The following is a 6,686-nucleotide window of genomic DNA, read 5'->3' as shown; positions in this document are numbered from 1 at the left end:
ACTCTATAAATAGGGGCTTTGTCAAGGTTATTTATTGTTGAATTTTAGCCTTAGTTTAGATACTTTTTCTTCATTTTTTTCTTGTTTTTGTTCTCATATTTTCTCTTTAGAATTTTGTAAGAATTATGTGTAAATTAGGCTAGAATTCTTGGGTGAGACTAGAGATGATCCTATATGTGTAGTGAGTTTGTTTGGTTTTTAAATCTCGAATGGTTTGTAAGTTTTATACATTTGAGTAAATAATTTCTTTTTAATTATATTTCTTCCTCATATCAATATATTTTATTGTCAACTTTTATACAAATCTAATCAAGCTCTTTTTATGTGATTTTTTCATGATACTATATATTGGTAGACATTATTTTATGAGTAGTATTTTACTACAATATCACCCTGAGGTATATTGTCATTTTTAGATTTCTTATAAGATAATTTTTCTTAATTCTTAACGTAAGAATTTTATTTACTCAAATACATTTTTATTCACAAGTTCTTCAAATCTTATTTTTCTATTGATTGTTTGGGATATGAAACTTTCAATTGAGTCAATTTATGAATCAAAATCCAAATAGGTGAACAAAGCATATAAAGGATTCTCAATGTCTTATCACTTTTAGTTATTGAATTTTTTTCATTTTAAATTGCAGTCTTAAAATTAAATTGTTCTAAAATCACAAAAACACTCCTTTCTTTTCTTTATTCTTTGTTTGATTGTTTACTTTTTTAACGTTTTTGTTCCGCTAATCTCTATTGTTTATTTTCATCGCCTCCTTATGGGATTGACTTTCTAAATTGTGCTACAATTAACCGTTGATTTTTTTACACATTTGGGCATAATCACTGTACTATAATTTTATTTCTAGATTTATGTTGAAATGGTAAACTGTAGAAGGGACCTTGAAGAACTCACCAATTACAGCGGTGGAATCTAGTGTAATTGTGTTCCTTGGCTTGTGTCGCTTACTTTATTAATTCTTTTGATCACATTTTATACATGATTTATATGTTACCAATTACCAATTCGTCAATTCAATTTTGTTTGCAACTCACTCTATCCTACGAACAGATGTATATTTGTAACAGAATTTGTCATTGCATGGTATTTGACTTTTAGATGCTGACAAAAAGAGAAAAAAAAAATAATAATAAATAAAGAAGATGGAACTTGCACTTCTGAAATTGAAATCATACTCTTTTGAAGTTTGGTAAAACAAAATATAAACATGGTTTTATTTCCTCTACCAAAAAGAAAAACGTGTTTTTCTTGTTTTCCTATCCAACTTCGAGTGGACAGCAAGAAACACTTAGGGCCTGTTTAGTTCGTTGATTTGAGTTTTTAATTTGAGTTAATATATGATTTCATGTGAGAATTTTTTATTGTAGCAAAAAAGTTAGATGTGACTATTTTTAAGAGTTTTTTACTGTAGTAAAACTCAAATTTTAAACTCGAATCGGTGAAATAAACAGAGCCTTAAGCCTTGTTTATTTCACCGATTCGAGTTTTCAATTTTAAGTTTCTACAATTAAAAGCTCTCAAAAAATGTCACATCTAACTTTTTTGTTACAGTTAAAAACTCTCAAAAAATGTCACATTTCAACTCAAATTGAAAACTCAAATCCGCAAAGCGAACGAGATTTTATAGTCAAATTTTAGTTGTAATTTGACGTTGCTCACTAGTACTGTAGAAACACTTTCCAATTGTAATTCCTTCTCAGAGTAAACTTTCAATTGGGCCCGTTCGGTTCGTTAATTCGAGTTGAGATGTGATGTTGTGTGAGAGCTTTTTACTGTAGCAAAAAAGTTAGATGTGACTGTTTCTGAGAGCTTTTTATTGTAGTAAAACTCGAATTCTAAACTCGAATCAGCGAAAAAAATGGGACCAAAATGATTGTCAAAGAGCTGCTGAGTAGTACTAACACCGAAGACAAGTCCACTTTTGGCTTGTCTTTTTTTTTTTTTAGCATACTTTCAATCAATGAATTTCCCACAGTCTAAGGAGAATTTTTTATACTTTTTTATTCTTTAGTTGTTGTGAAAAATCATAATGTAAGTCTACGTTATCATTAACAAGTAGTAAAGTAATATATCGAGTAGTAAAGTAATATATAGAGTATCGTTTCTAAGAAAATTGTGTTAATTTTAATTAAGTATTGCAATTGAGTAAGTTTAAAATTATTTAAACGACCGAAAATTAAAATGAGAATAATAAAATAAAAAGAAATAAGAGTAAAATAAATAATCTAAAATATTCAGATCTACGACTCACTAAAATTAAACATATTTAAAAATCCTTATATAAATTAGTTATGTCTATTCCTAATGTTGACTGTGAATTTCTCTAAATTAATTATTAATCTTTTTCAAGCATCAATAATCATGCCCCAAACATGCAGATCTTACATTTATATCAAGATTTTAACATGTTGAGATTTATTAAGAACAGGAAATCATCACTACTGCACTAGTCACATAATTATTTCTATGACAAATTTTATAAATTCCCCCATAATTTTGTTATTTGTGTCAACATACCGCATGAACTTTAAAATGTGCATGTTGTGCCCCCTGAACTTTGTCACTTGTGTCATTTTGCCCCCTGAGGTTAACTCTGTAAAGTTTTTTTTTTTTAATGAAAATGCTTATAAACACCTCCTGAACTTTGTTAATTACTTGTATCAATATGCCCCCTTAACTTTAAAATGTACTTGTTTTGCCTTTCGAACTATGATATATCTCAAACTTTTCTCCCTCCATCTTGATTCTATCAGTTTTTTTGAACAAAAATGTTAATATGACCACTACATTGTTAATTATTTATGATATTTAACCATTAAAGTTTGTTAAGTTAATGGGTTTCTTAATGTTTGTATTGATTTTTTTAAAAAAGGTACAATAAAATAAATTACTTGAACTCATTTAGATTTAGAAATGCTATATATGTATAAAACATAAATATATTTTATGTCGAGTACTTCTATTTAGGTGAAATATTAAGAAAAAAACTAACAAAATTCATTATATATAGATTTGCTCCCTTTTTTTCCTCTTTATTGCCTCTAATCAAGTAATGTTTTAAGAATTGGTACTTAACTAACATTTTTAGAGGTGAATGTATTCAATGAATCTCAAATATCAAAGATAATTAGCAATTTAATGGTCATATCAACAATTTAATGGTCATAATTAGTAATTTAATCGGTGAAATGAATGGGGCATTTGATTCCTTTTGATTTTAATTGCACTTTTTTGCTCCCTTATTATTTCCGATTAAGTCCCAATGTTGCCATATATGCCTTTTTCACCTAATTAAACATAAATGATAATTAATAAAATAATTAAGGGAAAAACTAAATAAAATCAACTAAAATAAAATAAAATGAATCAAAATAAAATAAAATAAAATAAAGTGAAACTAAACTAAAAATTAAATAAAACAAATAAAAATCCATAAAAACAAAGAAAATTTAAATGCAAATAAGAAAAAAAAAATAACTCTATTTTATAGAGTTATCATTAGCAAATGAGAATTTGAAGGTATATAATTAAAAGAAAAATTCCTTCTTAATAGGATAAAGTTTTGAAAGGTTACATCTTTATCAAATTTTGTTAAATTATTCTTAATTAATTTGATATAGTTTTGGTATGTGATTTGACTGTTAACATTATATTTTACAAATAGGATATTGAAATTATCTGTTACAATGGTGTATGGAGAGACCAACCCAATCCACGTGTCTGAGTTGCAGTCCGATCAAAGCTCCTTTAAACTTTACATAAATATATTGTGAGTAAGTACTTGCTAAATAAATAATTTGGTAAATAGTAAGTAAATAATGTATTTACTTGGTAAGTAATGTATTTATTAAGTAAATAACACTTTTAAGCATATATTTACTTAGTGAATAAATTGGTTTACTAAAAAAGTAAATAAATTGGTATATATTAGGTAAATAATGTATTTAGTTGGTATTATACAATGTATTTAGTGAGTAAATAGATTGACAAATATTAGGCAAATAGTTTTACTAAGTAAATGATCAACAAAAAATTTATTTACCAAGTAAATAAATTTTGTAGCATTGTTAAATACAGTATTTATTAGGTAAATCTGTTGATTATCAAGATCACATGTTGTTTTGGTTCGTAAATAAAGTATTAACTAGCCGGTAAAGAAAGGATTTATCATAATCAAATCCAGAGTTTATTTTTTTTAATTTTTTTTTAAGATTTCTAGATTATCTTTTAAATATGATATTTATCAAGTAGAGTGACGAATAATTACATGTTAATAAATGATTCGATGATAGATAAGAAGATACTAAAAAAAACAAGAATTAGAAAGGCCAAGAGAACACGATTTATAGTGGCTCAGCCGTTAATGAATGGCTTGCGTCCACTCAGTCCGTGCATTCATTGAAGAACGAAGAGTGTTTGCAGTAGAACTCTGAGTTTCTCTCTCTCCCTTGCCTTATCATAATTTGCCAAAAGTTCCTATACAAAGTTAATTACGAGTTATACTGCAACTAATGATACCATGACGGTAAACTGGATAAAACTCATGGGGTCTTGCATATATATATATATATATATATATATTTATATATTTATATATTTATATGCCAATGGTTATTCCTTAAAAGGATGTTCTTACGTAGAAAAAAAACTAATTTGAGCAATCCTGATAGGGTTAAAATTCTGCTACTCATACAAAATGACTCTCAATAAATAATAAGACTTATTATTTTGTGAGTGACGTGGTTTTATCACCGTCAGAATAAAAATCACTTTTGTTACAAAAATGATGAACTTTGCACTAAAGATGAGTGTACGATTCAGCTTGTGTGCAGGCCCGTCTGTTTGAACTTGAGGTGAGCTCGCAAGACTATTCACTATAGCCAAAATATGATGTCGTGCATCCAACAAGAGTTGTGATTATTAGCCAGTCTTGCGACGCAGCAATGTACTCCGAATAAATCCGTTCTCACAACTTTCTGATTTCTACGCACAAGGGCAACAAATAACCCTATCGCGACGGCGTTAAGGGAAAAGTCGAAAAAATTTTGTTTTATTTCAAGAACCAACCCAGTTGCTCTCTCTCTCTCTTTCATTAAGGCAACAAAAAAAAAATAAAATAAAATAAAATAAAAAAATTGTTCTTTTTATTTTAAAAAAAAGAGAAGAGAGTGGTTTATTTCTTATATATCCCTTCTTAATAAACTCATACTAAGACGAGCTGGATCTAGATGGCTTTAGCTACCGAAGCCCTTTTTGTCCAAACGGTAATAGGTTTATTAGCTCAAGTCCTTGTTCCTAATCTAGAACGTTAGGACACTAACCCGTCTTTCAAAAAGGTTTTTAACTTCAAGAATGAAAGACATATATTAATAAGCCGCCTTCTAAAAAATGATTATAAGCTCCCCGTGAGCTTTAAGTTTTTGTTTTATTTTATAATTTACGCTAAACTTTCCGTGATATATACAATGAACTATGGCTCCTTTTCTACATTCATCATCCCTCGCCAAGTCTTTGGAGCGTGTAATGATAATCTTTTATATTGGAATGCAAAACTAACGAATATCCTTCTTTTCTGAGTTTAAACAAAAAAAAAAAAAAAAAAAAATTTGAATACCCATTTGGTACATGTAGTAAGAAAATTTCATCCCTTTGCTTCATTTTGAAGCATCTTCGCATTTTTTTTTTCTTTTTTGTGGACGAAATCGCATTTCATATTTTATGTTCATATGGTTAGCAAGCAAGAAAAGAAATATATTCACCTACTTTGGTCCAAGCTACGTGGCAGCATACTATCCATATTAAGTAGAATTCTCTTTCCACGTGGCACCCAGAGCACCCAGATATAAAAAAACACTCGTATCAACCACGGACTGCACGTCCTTAGCAAAAAACCACGGACTGCACGTGAGATGAACAAGAATAAGAAAACATAAAAACGCGGGAATCGAGAAGGGTTTGGCCGACGTACGACGATAAAAAAATAATATTGAGATGAAATGTGAACTACACCAAACATTGGGGTCCAAACTCCGAACCAAGCCAATAAGCTTGTTTCTTGTTTGGTCATCGGGAAAAGTTATGAATGCGTTTTATTTTCCTAGACAATTTGCATGTGACGATGTGATGAGTACAATATGATGAAGGCGAGCAAAATCGATCAACAAGGGCCATGTCGATCTGCTTGCAGTTATCCGTATCTCGATCAATCATTTCATTGCCTTGGACAAACGTGGGAAAGATCAAGGCAAACAAAAATAATTCAGCAACAAAAAGAAAAAATTAAAAAATAATAATTAGTTTTTTCTCGTATTTTTTTTTCCTTTCTTTCTTTCCTTTCTCTATTAATGATAAATTTTCGTATATTAAAAGTTAAATGATACTTGTGTCCTGTAAATATTATATCGGAGATTCGGATTGGCCCTCAGATTTGCAATTTAGGTTTCTTTTTTTATTAGTTAGAAGGTCTATCATTAGTCACCTAACTAAGATTATTTAGATTAAAGATATTATATTCTAGGTACCTATATACCATCTATCGATATTAAAATATAGTTTCAAATCACGTTTTAATTATTCTTTTTAAATATACCTGAACTTGTTACCTTTGTTTTTTTATAAATATCAAATCAAATGTTGGATCATAACCAACAATTCCACAATTATTGAAATC

This window comes from Morus notabilis, unplaced genomic scaffold, assembly GCF_000414095.1.
Source record: "Morus notabilis unplaced genomic scaffold, ASM41409v2 Scaffold336, whole genome shotgun sequence".
Lineage (NCBI taxonomy): Eukaryota > Viridiplantae > Streptophyta > Magnoliopsida > Rosales > Moraceae > Morus > Morus notabilis.
The sequence above is the reverse complement of the archived record's forward strand: the minus strand, read 5'-3'. Positions refer to the sequence as shown.